The sequence below is a fragment of the Saimiri boliviensis genome, chromosome 3 (genome assembly GCF_048565385.1).
Source record: "Saimiri boliviensis isolate mSaiBol1 chromosome 3, mSaiBol1.pri, whole genome shotgun sequence".
Classification (NCBI taxonomy): domain Eukaryota; kingdom Metazoa; phylum Chordata; class Mammalia; order Primates; family Cebidae; genus Saimiri; species Saimiri boliviensis.
In genome coordinates this window covers 138,326,511-138,344,649 of record NC_133451.1, presented here as the reverse complement: position 1 = coordinate 138,344,649, position 18,139 = coordinate 138,326,511, and the positions used below count along the sequence as shown (strand labels likewise).

General features: G+C 37.4%; 1 protein-coding gene across 4 annotated transcripts in view; it reads left to right on the top strand.

Moving 5' to 3' along the window:
* Window positions 1–18,139, top strand: part of FHIP1A (FHF complex subunit HOOK interacting protein 1A) — a 275,581-nt gene that overhangs the window by 13,996 nt on the left and 243,446 nt on the right. For 2 of the 4 annotated variants that reach the window (XM_074396823.1, XM_074396825.1), the window contains exon 1: window positions 9,798–16,254. The exons of 1 other annotated variant lie outside the window; for it this stretch is intronic. The gene's annotated coding sequence lies outside the window, so the exon portion shown is untranslated. Of the gene's footprint in view, window positions 1–9,796; window positions 16,255–18,139 lie in introns of those variants that run through there. One more of the 4 variants, XM_010338606.2, reaches the window with a different exon arrangement.

The window sequence follows — 18,139 nt, the reverse complement described above, 5'->3', positions numbered from 1 at the left end:
TATTCATTTCTTTTACCCATTGCTTTAAGAGAAATGCCAGCATTTAGTCTTCAGGCTGCCAGTAGTAATTTTGGAGAAATTGTATTATAACTTTGTCAAGATACTGATTTTGTATAGCTCATTTATTTATATATTAATATATTAATTTCACTATACTAATTATGGAGGAACACACACTTTGAGGTTAGTGGAAATTCAGGGGTTAAGTGGAGGTCTTTGATCAACTATGCTCTCAAGCAAAATAAGTAAGTGTTTAACATTGTGGGAGGCTGTATCTGCCTAGTTGAAAAAGGATGCAATTTGGGTGCAAATATGTTTCAAATCTCTGATCTACCAATTGTAAATATGTGACCTTGCAGAAGTTACTTTTCTTCTTAGCTTCTTCATCTGTAAATAGAGATAATAATGCCCATACAGGGAGTTTCTATGAGGATTAAATAAGGTAACGCATGCAAAGTACTTAACATGGAAGTAATAGTCAATACATGGTAATTGTTACCTATGCACTGAGGCTCTATTAGCACTCTTCTAGGGGACCGTGGGGGAGGTTCAAAAGTGTGCAACACATATGTCTGTAAAGCCACAAAAGATAGTGACAAATGTGTATCTGACACACAGAAAATCAGGACAGTATATAATAAAGTGTTAATTGTATGGAAAGGAAGTTCAAGAAACTGGAAAGGCAGAAGTCACTGTGGTCAAAGTCTTCAAGAACCATATGGGGGTTGTATTACAATTCTTTTGATCACAAATTATATAAATCTAAATATATAGAAGGGGGATTTATTGGCTTACATGGCTAAAGTGTGGGAGAAGTGAGGTAGTTCCCAGGGAAGCCAGAACTGGGAACTCCACACCACATACACACTCTGTCTTGTATATCTGGGCCTCTTTTTGGGTCAGTTTTCTCCATGTCTTGGGGTAGGCTACAGGAAGCCAGAGATCACCCAGAAAGAAGAAGTCTGACCTTCTTCCCTTGGTTTAAATTCTCAAAATCCCAGGAATCTTTCTGGTTGGCCTAGCTTGAGAGATGTCCCCATTCTTTTGGCCAGGGCACAGATTACCAGGTAACTGGCAGCCCCACCTAGAATTACATAGTTGGACTGGGGAAGAGGAACATTTTCTTTTAAAAAGGATTCTGCCATTCTTAGAAAAAAGGAGGGTGCTGGATGGCAAGAGCAAGAGGCATTGTTTACCTATGAGGGGGGAAGAGGAGGACTTGAGCTGGCTTTAGGGAGAAAGGCAGGACCTTAGAGCCCTGAACCAAAGGCATGTAATCTAGAATGAGAAGATGGTTTGTGTTAGTGAAATAGGATAAGGTAGACTCAGAGTGGATGCTTTGAAGTAGTTGGTCTAGGAGTTAGGACCCATCAGATAGGGCATTAATCCTAAAGACTAACATCAGATCGACATAGTCATATTGGATCTTTTAAAAATAGGTTTCATATTATATGCCAAGTATTTGAATTGGTAACTTGAGAACTAACTTGAGTGCAGTTGAGAAGTTATACTCATTGATTGTAGACAGGTGATCTTTGCAGTCAAGAGGCAGATATCCATCCTGGTACTACGTTAAAAACTAGATGCTATCAAGGGTTTATCTTATCTTTCTTGTGAAAAAAAAACTTGTATTTCAGCGTAACCAAATAGATGATTCAGCTAAAAATCTCGCTTTTAGAAGAATTCCAGCTAATAAATGCAAAATGAATGATACAAATAAAATACTACCATTTTGTTACCTCCAATGAAATAATAGATCTAGGGAATAGACATCAGTAGCTGTCAAAACTATTAAGTTGATGGGGAACTTTATAACTGATGGATTAGACTGATAACCTCCTAACCTACTGGTCAATCGTATCATTACAAAAGAGAAAGAAGTAGATGTTACATGCCACTTAATTTGATGCAGTAGGTTCTGTATGGAAAATACACAGATCCATGTATGAAGTTTCTTGCCAGAAAGCAGAACATGATTCTGATCAAGACTTTATATCTCACTACTCGTTTTAAGAAGCACAGGAAAAGGAGGACTATGTCAAACCATACCATAAAGATGTAATCAACCAAATCCAGAGTGTAGACATTTCTATGGGACAAATTACTCAGTTTTTTTTTTCAATAAATGAATGGCAAGAAAAACAAAGAGGGAGGAGGAACTATTATTAACAGACTTAAATGACATATTAACCATGTTTAGATCTTGATTTAGATAAATCAACTATACAGTTATGTATTACAAATATAAAATCATGAGACAATATGGGAAATTTAAACTCTGAGTGTTAGATAAATTAAGGGACTTTTTTGTTAAAGGAAAAATAATGGTATTATTTTAAAAAGTGTTCTTATTTCTTAAAGATTCACATAGCTTTTTAAAAATTATACTGTATTAGTTTCTTATGACTGCTATAAACAAATCACACAAATTATGTGGATTAGAAAAATAGTAATTTATTCTGTCATAGTTCTGAAGGCCAGAAGTCTAAAATCAAGATGTAGGCAGACTGTGTTTCCTCCAAAGACTTTTGGGGAGAATCCTTCTCTTTTCCAGCTTCTGCTGGTTGTCCTTGGCTTGTGGCTGCATCTCTCTGCTTGGTCTTTGCATCATTCTCCTCTGCATGTGTCTCTGTCTAATTTCTTTCTGCCTTGCTCTTATGGATACATATGTGCTGACTTCAGCAGCACATATACTAAAATTGGAAGGACATGTTATTGCATTTAGGGCCTGTCTGGATAATCCAAGATAAACTCCTCTCCAGAATCCTTAATTTAGCCATATCTTTTGTCTTACAAAGTAATAGTCACAGGTTCTGGGGATTAGGAAGGTTTTGGAAACTATCTCTTTGGGAGGTAGTTTTTTTTTTTTTTTTTTTTTTTTTTTGCCTATCTTCAATAAGATATATGGGATTTGCTTAAAAAAAAAAAAAAAACAAGCACAGACAAAGAGAGGAAATGGAAGATTATAGTTGGCTGAATCAAAATTGTCAATCCATTCATTGTTATCTCTGAGCTGGGTGATGGCAGTTCATTGTATGAGTCCCTCTGGTTTGTATATTTGAAAATTTCCGTAATAAAAAGTAAAAGCAAACAAAAAAGATAAATTTGCAGGGCGCGGTGGCTCACGCCTGTGATCCCAGCACTTTGGGAGACTGAGGTGGGCAGATCACGAGGTCAGGAGATTGAGACCATCCTGACCAACATGATGAAACCCCATCTCTACTAAAAATACAAATATTAGCTGGGTGTGGTGGCGCTGGTCTGTAATCCCAGCTACTCAGGAGGCTGAGGAGGAGAATGACTTGAACTCTGGAGGCAGAGATTGCGCCATTGTACTCCAGCCTGGTGGCTCCGTCTCAAAAAAAAAAAGATTAAACTCTCACACCAAGATTCTTTAGTCATCACTTCCTCTCAGAATCTAGAAAATGCCATGTTAATCTTGATAAATGCAATGTTTATTTTTTTTTTCTGTTCATAATAATTAGGTATGAGACTTTGAATATCCCGACTAATCCTTCCATTTCTTACCACCCTTTCAGACATATTTCTTTTTGTTTCTCAGGAAAAGCAAAGGATGAATGAAAATCTCTTCACTTGAAATTCAGAAATTATAAAATGACCCAAGGCTTAAATAGGATAATCAGTTTTTCTTCTTACTGAACTATTGGTAAATGCATGAAGTGGCATGTTTGTATTTGAAGGCTCATTGGCAAAATAACTTAATCATATCTTGCCAAGCAGATGACATCGAGAAAGGGCCAATATTTTTATTACAGGGAGGGCCCCATCTTTCAGCCATTATAATATGATCATAAAATGTTCAAGTGAGTTGCAACTTGGCATATAGAGAGCACTTCCTGGCATAGGTCGGTGGTAATATTTTCCTGTGAATTTTCTTTAGGTAGCCCTATGGTGTTATAAGGCTTAAGATTTTAATTCCTAAACCTAAATTATTGTATTTTTTCTTAAAAACCAAAAATAATGAGGGTTTTTGTGATTTCCCCTCCTTCTGTGCTGGAAAGGTTTCAAGGTACATTTAAAATGTAATCACAGAAAGCAGAGCACAGAATTTTTCAAAGAGCTATTGTGGGATATCAGAAGTGTAATATTTCTTGCAACATATATGCCCAATTCATGCTTTAGCATATGTGTTTTAAATGATAGTGACTATCAAGATCCTGTTATAGGCTATTCAAGTTACTTCACATAAACTTTAGTACTTTAATGATTTTTTTTTTTTAAGGAAAGAAAACAAAATTTTATATGCAGGATCTCTGTTTAAATAATGCTTAGATTGTGACTTAGATCACCAAAAGCAGCATGTTTAAAAATGCACTTACTCAGTCTTTAGAAGTCAGTTTATTGACTTATTATGGTTTTATATTCTTTCATCTGTGATTTTTGTATTGAGTTTGTTTCTTTCCATATCAAAGCTTCATTTTGTAGGCATGGTATAAACCGTAGTTGCAAAATCTTAAAATTAGACGGTCTTTTTTTAGCTCATGGAATTAGAATTTAGATGGTACAGTTGTTGTTGATATGAGACCAGTAAAACCCAGCTCCTTCTTTATATTTGCACTGAGCTGTGATACAGATTGTTCTCTGTAAGTCAGACAGGAAAACACGTGGGCAAGTCAGTATAAAATTGGACTTTTTGTGATATATGTGTTTATACAGTCTGTAAGGCTGACTACATTTTGTACCTTAAAATTTCAATTTTAATTATAATTTTTTCGCCCTCTCAACCCCATTTTCCCAATTCTGAGAAGGACCAGGAAGAGAATTTGAACTTCTTATTACATTGCCAGGACATTGTAACTCAGTCTTATGGGTAAGCTGTATTTTCTGGAGGGCGTGAACTAGAAATAGCATATCATAGTAATATAGATACAAAATGACTTTCCCTGTGGGTAAAATCATTGGTGAAGGAATAGATCTAAATCATTGCAAGTCTCTTGGGCATTCTAGTTGCTTACTAAATGGTTTATTATGAAACTTGATGGTGATTATTAAATTTCTGAGCCATGCCATCCTTTTAGAGTTATAAAATCACCCAATTTGTGTACCCTATAATAAAGGAGAAATGATGTATGGAAATAATCAAGATAGTGGTTTGTTTTTCACTTGACATAGTATCATGATTATCTGTTTTGTATTTTGTAGTCTATGCTTTTGTGCAAGGAAGTAATGTTTATTAAGGAATATTTCTGAAGGTATATGTTGTTTTATTGTCCAGGTATAACACAATTTTTCAGGAACACACATTTTTACATAAAATGATATATGTCTTGAGTTTTATTTTCCTCTTTGCTGCTTTTTCTCCTTTATCTAAAATATGCCATAGAAATACCATAAATATGATACAGAAGGCTGATTGAAAAAGAACCCTAACATTTGTATGATGGTTTTCAGCTTAAAATAATTAAGGAACTCTTAGGCAAAACCAAAGCATTATGTCTAAGTAAATAATGAATATAGAGTCCTAGTATTTACTGGTTTTATATTCTTAGTATCTCTTAAATTCATTTATTTCTCTCCATCTTTACTAACACTACCTTCTCTTCTGTGTTGTCTCTTTTTTTTTCTTTTTTTTTTATTACATTTTAGGTTTTGGGGTACATGTGAAGAACATGCAAGATTGTTACATAGGTACACACATGGCAGTGTGGTTTGCTGTCTTCCGTCCCCTCACCTGTATCTGTCATTTCTCCCCATGCTATCTCTTCCCACCTCCCCACCCCCCGTCCCTTCCCCATTTCCCCCCAACGGACCCCAGTGTGTAGTGCTCCCCTCCCTGTGTCCATGTGTTCTCATTGTTCAACACCCACCTATGAGTGAGAATATACAGTGTTTGATTTTCTGCTCTTGTGTCAGTTTGCTGAGAATGATGGTTTCCAGGTTCATCCATGTCCCTACAAAGGACGTGAACTCATCGTTTTTGATGGCTGCGTAATATTCCATGGTGTATATGTACCACATTTTCCCTATCCAATCTATCATCGTTGGGCATATGGGTTGGTTCCAGGTCTTTGCTATTGTAAACAGTGCTGCAATGAACATTCGTGTGCACGTGTCCTTGTAGTAGAATGATTTATAATCCTTTGGATATATACCCAGTAATGGGATTGCTGGGTCAAATGGGATTTCTATTTTTTGGTCCTTGAGGAATCGCCACACTGTCTTCCACAATGGTTGAATTAATTTACATTCCCACCAACAGTGTAAAAGTGTTCCTATTTCTCCACATCCTCTCCAGCATCTGTTGTTTCCAGATTTTTTAATGATCGCCATTCTAACTGGTGTGAGATGGTATCTCAATGTGGTTTTGATTTGCATTTCTCTGATGACCAGTGATGATGAGCATTTTTTCATATGTTTGTTGGCCTCCTGTATGTCTTCTTTTGTAAAGTATCTGTTCATATCCTTCGCCCATTTTTGAATGGGCTTGTTTGTTTTTTTCTTGTAGATCTGCTTTAGTTCTTTGTAAATTCTGGATATCAGCCCCTTGTCAGATGGGTAGACTGCAAAAATTTTTTCCCATTCTGTTGGTTGCTGATTCACTCTACTGACTGTTTCTTTTGCCGTGCAGAAGCTGTGGAGTTTGATTAGGTCCCATTTGTCTATTTTGGCTTTTGTTGCCATTGCTTTTGGCATTTTGGTCATGAAGTCCTTGCCTACACCTATGTCCTGAATGGTTTTGCCTAGATTTTCTTCTAAGGTTTTTATGGTGTTAGGTCTGATGTTTAAGTCTTTAATCCATCTGGAGTTAATTTTGGTGTAAGGTGTCAGGAAGGGGTCCTGTTTCTGCTTTCTGCACATGGCTAGCCAGTTTTCCCAACACCATTTATTAAACAGGGAGTCCTTTCCCCATTGCTTGTTTTTGTCAGGTTTGTCGAAGATCAGATGGTTGTGGGTATGTTGTATTTCCTCTGAGGCCTCTGTTCTGTTCCATTGGTCTATATCTCTGTTTTGGTACCAGTACCATGCTGTGTTGATTACTGTAGCCTTGTAGTATAGTTTGCAGTCCGGTAGTGTGATGCCTCCTGCTTTGTTCTTTTTGCTTAGAATTGACTTGGCTATGCGGGTTCTCTTTTGGTTCCATATGAAGTTTAAGGTGTTTTTTTCCAGTTCTGTGAAGAAGGTCATTGGTAGCTTGATGGGAATAGCGTTGAATCTGTAAATTACTTTGGGCAGTATGGCCATTTTCACGATGTTGATTCTTCCTAACCATGAACATGGACTGTTTCTCCATCTGTTTGTATCCTCTCTTATTTCGTTGAGCAATGGCTTGTAGTTCTCCTTGACAAGGTCCTTTATGTTCCTTGTTAGTTGTATTCCTAGGTATTTTATTCTCTTTGTAGCAATTGTGAATGGCAGTTCGTTCTTGATTTGGCTCTCTTGAAGTCTATTACTGGTGTATAGGAATGCTTGTGATTTTTGCACGTTGATTTTGTATCCTGAGACTTTGCTGAAGTTGTTTATCAGTTTCAGGAGATTTTGGGCTGAGATGATGGGGTCTTCCAGATATACAATCATGTCATCTGCAAATAGAGACAATTTGATTTCCTCCTTTCCAATTTGGATACCCTTTATTTCTTTTTCTTGCCTGATTGCTCTGGCTAGAACTTCCAGTACTATATTGAGTAGGAGTGGTGAGAGAGGGCATCCTTGTCTAGTGCCAGATTTCAAAGGGAATGCTTCCAGTTTTTGCCCTTTCAGTATGATATTGGCTGTTGGTTTGTCGTAAATAGCTTTTATTGTTTTGAGATACGTTCCGTCAATACCTAGTTTATTGAGGGTTTTTAGCATAAAGGGTTGTTGAATTTTGTCAAAAGCCTTCTCTGCATCCATTGAGATAATCTTGTGGTTTTTGTCTTTGGTTCTGTTTATGTGGTGAATTACGTTTATGGACTTGCGTATGTTGAACCAGCCTTGCATCCCCGGGATGAATCCTACTTGATCATGGTGGATGAGCTTTTTGATATACTGTTGCAATCGGTTTGCCAGTATTTTATTGAAGATTTTTGCATCTATGTTCATCATGGATATTGGCCTGAAATTTTCTTTTCTTGTTGAGTCTCTGCTGGGCTTTGGTATCAGGATGATGTTGGTCTCGTAAAATGATTTGGGAAGGATTCCCTCTTTTTGGATTGTCTGGAATAGTTTCAGAAGGAATGGTATCAGCTCCTTGTTGTATGTCTGGTAGAATTCAGCTGTGAACCCATCTGGACCTGGGCTTTTTTTGGGTGGTAGGCTCTTTATTGCTGCCTCGACTTCAGACCATGTTATTGGTCTATTCAGGGTTTCGGCTTCTTCCAGGTTTAGGCTTGGGAGGATGCAGGTGTCCAGGAATTTATCCATTTCTTCCACGTTTACTAGTTTATGTGCATAGAGTTGTTTGTAATAATCTCTGATGATGGTTTGGATTTCTGTGGAATCTGTGGTGATATCCCCTTTATCGTTTTTTATTGCATCAATTTGGTTATTCTCTCTTTTCTTTTTTATTAATCTGGCTAGTGGTCTGTCTATTTTGTTGATCTTTTCGAAAAACCAGCTCCTGGATTTATTGATTTTTTTGAAGAGTTTTTTGTGTCTCTATTTCCTTCAGTTCTACTCTGATCTTAGTTATTTCCTGTCTTCTGCTAGGTTTTGAGTTTTTTTGATCTTGCTCCTCTAGGTCTTTCAATTTTGATGATAGGATGTCAATTTTAGATCTCTCCTTTCTTCTCATGTGGGCACTCATTGCTATATATTTTCCTCTAGAGACTGCTTTAAATGTGTCCCAGAGATTCTGGTATGTTGTGTCTTCATTCTCATTGGTTTCGAATAACATCTTTATTTCTGCCTTCATTTCATTGTTTATCCAGTCAACATTCAAGAGCAAGTTGTTCAGTTTCCATGAAGCTGTGCGGTTCTGAGTTAGTTTCTGCATTCTGAGTTGTAACTCGATTGCACTGTGGTCTGAGAGACTGTTTGTTACGATTTCTGTTCTTTTGCATTTGCTGAGGAGTGATTTATTGCCAATTATGTGGTCAGTTTTAGAGTAGGTGTGATGTGGTGCTGAGAAGAATGTATATTCTATGGATTTGGGGTGGAGAGTTCTGTAAATGTCTATTAGGTTTGCTCGTTCCCGGTCTGAGTTCAGGTCCTGGATATCCTTGTTGATTTTCTGTCTGGTTGATCTGTCTAATATTGACATTGGGGTGTTAAAGTCTCCCACTATTATCGTGTGGGAGTCTAAGTCTCTTTGCAAGTCATTAAGAACTTGCCTTATGTATCTGGGTGCTCCTGTATTGGGTGCGTATATATTTAGGATCGTTAGCTCTTCTTGTTGCAGTGATCCTTTTACCATTATGTAATGTCCTTCTTTGTCTCTTTTGATCTTTGTTGCTTTAAAGTCTATTTTATCAGAGATGAGAATTGCAACTCCTGCTTTTTTTTGCTCTCCATTTGCTTGGTAGATCTTCCTCCATCCCTTTATTTTAAGCCTTTGTGTATCCTTGTGTGTAAGATGGGTTTCCTGGATACAGCACACTGATGGGTTTTGGCTTTTTATCCAATTTTCCAGTCTGTGTCTTTTGATTGGGGCATTTAGTCCATTGACATTTAGGGATAGTATTGTTATGTGTGAATTTGATGCTGTCATTTTGATGCTACCTGGCTGTTTTGTTGGTTAGTTGATGCAGCTTCTTGATTGTGTTGATGCTCTTTTACCATTTGGTGTGTTTTTGGAGTGGCTGGTACTGGTTGTTCCTTTATATGTGTAGAGCCTCTTTCAGGAGTTCTTGTAGAGCAGGTTTGGTGGTGATGAAATCTCTGAGTGCTTGCTTGTTCACAAAGGATTTTATTTTTCCTTCACTTATGAAGCTTAGTTTGGCTGGATAGGAGATTCTTTTCTTTAAGGATGTTGAATATTGGCCCCCAATCTCTTCTGGCTTGTAGGGTTTCTGCTGAGAGATCTGCTGTGAGTCTAATAGGCTTCCCTTTGTGGGTAACCCGACCTTTCTCTCTGGCTGCCCTTTAGCATTTTCTCTTTCATTTCAACCCTGGTGAATCTGACGATTATGTGCCTTGGGGTTGCCTGTGTTGTCTCTTAGCTAGTCTTCCTGCTTCTACCTCGGGCACTCCAGTTTACCTCACTCTTAGTTATATTTAAGCAATATAGATTTCATCATGTCATTCTTCCTTCCCTACCCTCCTTCCCATTTTAAAATCCATTGGGGCTTTTAAAAAAAATCACTGTAAAAGTAAATAAAGATCCTCAATATGTGCAAGGCTCCCTAACTATCTTTCCATCTTTATCTCATGATCCTCTTTTTTTAAAATTGCATTTTAGGTTTTGGGTACATGTGAAGAACGTGCAAGATTGTTGCATAGGTACACACATGGCAGTGAGATTTGCTGCTTTTCTCCCCATCACCTATATCTGGCATTGCTCCCCATGCTATCTCTCCCCAACTCCTCACCCCCTGCTGTCCCTCCCCTTCCCCCCCACAACAGACCCCAGTGTGTAATGCTCCCCTCCCTGTGTCCATGTGTCCTCATTGTTCAACACCCACCTATGAGTGAGAACATGCAGTGTTTGATTTTCTGTTCTTGTGTCAGTTTGTTGAGAGTGATGGTTTCCAGGTTCATCCATGTCCCTACAAAGGACACGAACTCATCATTTTTTTATGGCTGCATAGTATTCCATATCTCATGATACTCTTTCACTAACTTTCTATGTTCGAGGACCACTGTCATTCTTTCCATTCTTTTAGTGCATTGTTCTCTTTTAAAAAGCCGCAGAGCCTTTGCCCGCTCTGTTCACTCTACTTGGAACACCATTCCTCCCCCTTCCACACCATCTTTATACATCTCTACCTTAGCCATGCTGGCTTAGTTAACTCCTATTTATCTTTAGCTCAGACTCCATTTCCTTAGGAAAGTCTTTATCCTAGTTGGGTCTTACTATTATAGGCATTTACATCACTATATATCTTTTTTCCCATTGGACTTAACTGGTTATAATTTATATGCTTATGTAAATTGTTTTCCCACCTGACTGTACACTTCATAAGGGCAGACAGTTGGCCTGTTTTTGCTCACCATTGTATCCCCAGCACTTAGCTCAGCACCTAGTACAGATTAGGTATACCATAAATGTTTGTTGAATGAATAACATGAAGGAATGAAATCAGATATGGCCATTATCTAGTTGATAAGTGCATACACAGTGCCAGTACCAAAGACATTGTAAAAAGTGAAACGTGCCCTTCAAAGACATCATCTAGAGAGGTTACCTCTGTATTTCATAGCTGCTGTTGTTAGAAAGAAGTTTTGGAGCAACTCTCACAAGCCATCTAAAGGATGAAAGCAGTTACCTTTTGATTAAAAATAATATCCAGGGTGGCTCATGCCTGTAATCCCAGCGCTTTGGGAGGCCAAGGTGGGTGGATGACTTGGGGCCAGGAGTTGGAGACCAGCATGGCCAACATGGCGAAACCCTGTCTCTACTAAAAATACAAAAATTAGCTGGGTGTAGTGGCATGTGCCTGTGGACCCAGCTATTCGGGAGTCTGAGGCATGAGGATCGCTTGAACATGGGAGGTGGAGGTTGAGGTGAGCTGAGACTGCACCACTGCACTCTAGCCTGGGCAAGAGAGTGACACTTCATCTCAAAGTAAATAAATAAATAAATAAATAATCCAGCTTGATGATTCTCTTCATTTTCTAAATGTACTTTCAACTTACAGATATCAAATTCTACTTTCAAATAACCAAATTTGCCACAGCTGAAAATTTCAAAGGAATGTTATGTGCATGAAGGCAGTCCTAAAGAGTTGTTCCTAAGGTGTTTCGTTCCTTGGCAGAGATTTTTGTAATAAGAAGTGTGTTGCCTTTGAACAGTCTGATGCTCCTCTGGATGTGTGGGTTTTGCTGTTTCTGTTAAAATCTTTCACAGAGTCTCTCTTCATGAAGTAAGGGTGTTTCAGTTTTGCTTCTGGTTATGAGGTGGAGGGATGTATTTTACCTTCTTAAGTCATTTACTTCATCTTTGAGCTTTTTGTCCTTTGTGGTCAAAATAAATCTTGCAGAATTTGTTTTTTACTAGAAAGGAATGTAATAGAAAGTTGAGTTAACATTTATAAAGTGCCTTACCTTCCCCAGGTCTTGAGTTCTGTGCTTTAGAAAAGTCCCTCTTAGTGTGAAGGATCACAGAACTGGGACCACATCCTTTCATTGAAAAGCATCAGGGATTCTTGCTAAGGTCTACTGTTCAAGATTATTTATTCAATATTTTCGTTGACTCAGTTGCCAGCACTTACCCTTTTTTCTCCTAGGTATACTGCCATTTTAGTTTCTGATTTTGGAAGAAATTTACCTTGTGTTATACCTTTCTCCAATAGCTTAAATTGGCATTGATTTTAAGAGGAGTAATTGAGTTTAAAGTAACACCTTTGTGTCTTTGCCTTTTAATCTGTGGGAACATTTTTGGATATACTGAACTGATAACAGCAGCTATTGAAGATTATCTTCCAGCAGGATATTTGTCACAGCTCCATTCAGCTTACCATCAGCACTATACTTTTCACTTGCTTACCTTTGAGAAAATGCGCTCCAATCAACATGATACAGATGCTTTCAGAATAGTAGATGGCTCTGTAAGCCTAACATTTTGGTAGGAAGCCTTAGTTACATGGTCAGTAACAAAAGTTCTATTGACCTTTTATTCCAGTATTATTGTTTGCACCTGAGCAACAGAGATTTAGCTTTTGTTTACTTTTTGTTTTGTTGGCTACTTGCCAATAAAAGCTTACATTTTTATACTGCTTCAGTGCTGACTGCATTTACTTTTTTGCAAATACTTTTTTTGTGCCTGACAATAATAACAAGATTTGTGAGAGAATTATCTTTTGAATTTGATCTTTTAAAGACTGCTTCTAGGATAAATATCTTCTTTAACATGCCACTGCTTTTTTGGTAAATAAGCCTCGTGGAAAAGGCCTTTTAGTGTTTGTGCAGGAGACTCGCTATGTTCTCTGCCTGTCTGTGTGAATCTCTCAGTCAGTCCTGACTGTGGTGGAGTCACAAGCTCTCACCTGAATTGGTGACATTAATCTTTGTGAGCCCTCGCGAACCACTCCCTACCTCCAAATGCAGTTGTACCCCAGAGGGATTTGAATAATGTCAAATGCATTTTGACTGAGATGATGCGCTTATATTTGCATTAGGCCCTTTATTATTGTTTTTAAAAAATCATTCTTAAGCTGGGGGTCATGTTATTGTGTAATATATTTAATAGGTGTAGTTCATGTTCTTATCACTTACCTGATTGTTGTACCATATCCTGTGTGGATTAAGGGAAAGAGAATTACTTCTCTGTGTAAGATAGTGCCATTTTGGGACATTATTTTGCTGTGGCTTCAGGAAGTCTTAGGCATGAGGGCAGTAATGTTCTAAAATCACTTGTGTTCACTGGATGAGCACTGCAGTGCTGTAAGGTCATGAAAAGTTAATGAGAATTAATACTTTGTAAACACAATCCCCTACTATTTTGAATAATGACATATTCAAGTTCAAACAACATATATTAAAATATCTGACATGAGGTGAACAATTTAAAACTGGTTAAAGAAAAGGTAATAAAGGATTTAGGGCTGACCATTTAACCATGAAGGAAATTGGCTGCTTTGCATGGCAGGTTTACTAATCTTTTAAAGAGGGAGCTGAAGTGAAGAGATTAAATAGTTGCCTGAAGTCATATGGGCAGTCAGTGACAGAGCTGGGTTCTGAACCCAGATCTCTAAAGCAAGGCTGGTGACCTTAATTACTCTGTAGCACACTAATTTGTACTTCTTGGCCATAAATTCTAGTTTTCTTTTTTAACATATGCATTTCTCATAAGCTACCTTAAATTCTTTGTAGGATTAGAGGGGAATTAATAAATAATGTCACTATGCTACTGATTCTATAAATGAGATATTCTTAGAATGTTTATAGACTAGTACATAAATATAAGGACTCAACACATTTTAAATTTACATATTTTTCTTTTCTATGAAACTTCTTTTCGATAGCTTTAGGCAAGTGGTACCTATAATCACAGACTGTAAAACTATGTGAAAAATGATATAACAGTGAGAGCCAAATTCAGGAGTAAATATTTATACACTGACTCCAGTTTATTCTGCCTCTTGGTCAATTATTCATTTCCAGGTGTATGAATCATTGCCATAATAATTGAAATTTTTTTTTTGCCAGTCAGTCATAAATGTTACCAGTTGGTTCATTTGTAAACTTGGAGTTGATATTATTAATTACCTGGCACTAATCATTGGAATTAGAGCTAATCTGATCTGGTAATGATTTTTATGCAGATCTTCTTTCAGAATACTGTGTAGTGTTAGTTGGTTGTTTACTATTGAGTAATGAGTAGGTCACTGGTTAGGTAAAAAGAAAAAAGAAGTAGGTCACTGGTTAGGTAAAAAAACCTCCTACTGCCAATCATTCCTTGATTCCGTTGTCTAATAAAAGATCTTTTCTTTTTCACTCTATGCAAGAAAACCTTTGTTCTTGGTGGCCAGATGAGGAATTGGACTCCTTTATGATGCAAATCTTTTTTAAAAATTGATACATAATAGTTATATGTATTTGGGGGGCATATGTGATATTTTGATACATGCTTACAATATATAATGATTAAATTGGAGTAACTGGGATATTTGTCACCTCAAACATTTATCTTTTCTTTATGTTAGGAACATTCCGATTTTTCTACTCTTGATATTTTGAACTATACAATACATTGTTGCTAACTACAGTCACCTTACTGTGCTGTGGAACACTGGAACTTACTCCTTTTATCTTAACTGTATTTTCTTACTCATTAACCAACTTCATTCTCCCCTCCCTCCACCTTTTCTCAGCCTCTGGTAACTACCAATCAGCTCTCTAACTCGAGATTCACTTTTTAAGCTCCCACTTGAGTGAGAACATGTGACATATAACAAAAATCTTTTAAATTAAAATTGTCAAAGAATTAAAGAGATATCTGTGATGACTGAATTTGCCCTATTTAACCTCCAGTTAAAGAATTTCCCCCAATTTTAAACTTGACAAAGTGTCATCCTTGTCTCAGATCACCCTGTCAGTTCTCATAAAGTGGAAGAATGTAAACTGGTGTTAGTAAAAACTAAATGGGGCTGGGTGTAGTGGCTCACACCTATAATTCCAGCACTTTGGGAGGCCGAGGCGGGTGGTGGATCACCTGAGGTCAGGAGTTCAAGACCAGCCTGTCCAACCTGGGGGAATGCTGCCTCTACTAAAAATACAACAATTAGCTGGATACTGTAGTACACACCTATAATCTCAGCTACTTGGGAGGCTGAGGCAGGAGAATTGCTTGAACCCGGGAGGCTGAGGTTGCAGTGAGCCGAGATCACACCAATGCACTTCAGCCTGGGTGACCGAATGAGACTGTGTCTCAAAAAAATATCTTAATGCTATAAAAAATCTTTGTAGAATCATATGAATATCAAATAAGATTTTTTGGAATTTTGTTTTAAAGATGGTAATTCCTCTTTTGTTTGTTTTAGACACAGACCTATTTTCCATTTTTATGGAATATCAAAATGATGACATCACAATGTTTTTGTTATTTAATTTATATAAGAAAAAAGTGAGTTCAGTTAAACACACTGGTGTTATTTAGATCCTATCTGCATTTTATTCTCCAAAAATAAATGTTGCTATCTTAAATATGGCGGTGATACTTCAGTATCTCAGTATCTTCTCTGGAAGCTGCAGGTATGGAGTTGACTATCATGGCTGAGCCAATCCGTGCTCTTCTGCCTGGTGTTCATGTTACATTTCTTGGTTTTCATTGGAGTTTCTTAGCCCCACTCAAACTTAGCACTGTTCATTGTATAAAAAAAAAAAAATGCGTAAGGGTTTTTATTACATTAAACAGAATCTTTTATCAGGAACCACAGGATAAATTTCTTTCTGACTCAGTATCAAAAATAGTTCTTTCTCTGAGCAACTGGTTTATTTTTACCCTGTGGACACTGATTCTTACAACAGATCATATTTCTGTCTGCATGTTGGCTGCAGCAGAGCTTAGAGTCTCTCCCTTACCCCACTTAAACATCTACGGCACTTTTCTTCTGGCTCTCATTCTACCTTGTGGCGACAATTATTGGTACACATATCTTATCTTACTCCTTTAAAAGTTGAAGACAAAGATTCTGCTACGGTCATCCCTTGGTTTCTGTGAGTAATTGGTTCCAGGATTTTTCCAATTTTAAACTTGACAAAATGTCATCCTTGTCTCAAATCACTCTCTCAGTTCTCATAAAGTGGAAGAATATAACTTGTGCTGGTATAAATCTAGACGCTGTAAGAAATCTTTTTGTAGAATTATATGAATATCAAATAAGTTTTCTTTGGAAATTTTGTTTTAAAAGTACTAATTCTTACATCCAGTAGTAATACCAGCATCTAATAGTAATACCAACATCCATAGGATGTTCAATCCCTGAAATAAAATGACATAGTATTTGCATATAACATACACATGTCTTTGCATATTCTTTGAATCATTTCTGGGTTATTTATAATGCCTAATACAATCTGAATGCTATGCAAATAGTTGGTATACTGTCTTGTTTAGGGAATAAGGGCAAGTAAAAAAGTCTGCCGCTTTTAAGTACAGACATGTATATTTTGAATATTTTCTATTCTTGATTAGTTGAACTCATGGATGTGGAACTCATGGATATGGAGTGGGCTGAGTGTAGTACTCTTTATATTCTTTACAGTGCTGTAATAGTGGCTTGCATATGTTTGGCACATAATGGCTGAATTGAATATCAGTAAGCCATTCAAAAATGGCTCCATGTTGGGCCTTCCATGGTGATCATGTTAAGGAGAAAGATATATGTGTATAGTATGCCAGTGAAACTTTTGAAATATGCTGAGGGTTATAGGGGTTGTCTGTTTGAAAATATAGCATGATGAAATGAGATTCTCCTAAGGATGACCAAAAATGTTGAATATAAGAGCCAACATAGGCTATTTTCCTCTATATCACATCTAAATATCTGTACTGCTTTATTGAAGTAGGGAAGCTGGCATCTCCCACCTTTGCTCTAGTAAGAAAAATCACCTCTCTTCTTTCATAGAGATAGAGAAGATAAAGGGCTTGTTTGGAGCTGAACAAATTAATTTGTGAGGATTTAGAAGTTGCTTTGAGGTCTGTGCATGTAAATAGTATAGACCATTCCTACTGTGTAAAGCAGGTTACATCACCTCTAAAATGGTAAAATGGTTGTGAGATGCAGCTGATGATCCATGTATTCAACTATTATTCCATGTGGTTAAATTCCAGTACAACTGGACAGACCCGTGGGTGGACACACCCATGAAGTGAATTGTAATGGGATGTGACACAGTCAGATCTTCTAATAATACTAAGAAAGTCTATTGGAATGAAGATGAACCTCATTAACAGAAGGCAAAGATCATCAACTTTAGACACAAGTTGGTAACTTTGTATAATGCATTCCACAAAATCTATATTCAGTTGTGTAGAAAAGGGAAACTTCTTATTTTAGTTTTAAAATGTTATATATTTTATCAGTTATGTGTTGCATGTTATCCATGCCATGATTCTAATAGTAAAACCGTAAGTGTCATATGCTTAGAAAAATATTAACTATAGAGAGAAAACCTTGGGACTGTATTGTCCCCATCCCCCAATCCCCCAAACTAGGAAAGTGCTCAGGACCAAAGAATGATGTGGACAAGTCCAGCTTGGTGAATAGATGGGTTTATTAAGATTTACATACAGGGCACTTTGGGAGGCCGAGGCGGATGGATCACCCGAGGTCAGCAGTTCAAGACCAGTCTTGGTGAAACCCTGTCTCTACTAAAAATACAAAAATTAGCTGGGCACAGAGGCATGGGCCTGTAATCCCTGCTACTCGGGAGGCTGAGAGAGGAGAATCACTTGAGCCAGGAGGCAGAGGTTGCGGTGAGCCGAGATTGTGCCATTTCACTCCAGCCTGGGCGATAGCGTGAGACTCCATCTCAACAAACAAACAAACAAACAAACAAACAAACAAAACCTTATATATAGGACACTCCTGGGTGGCAG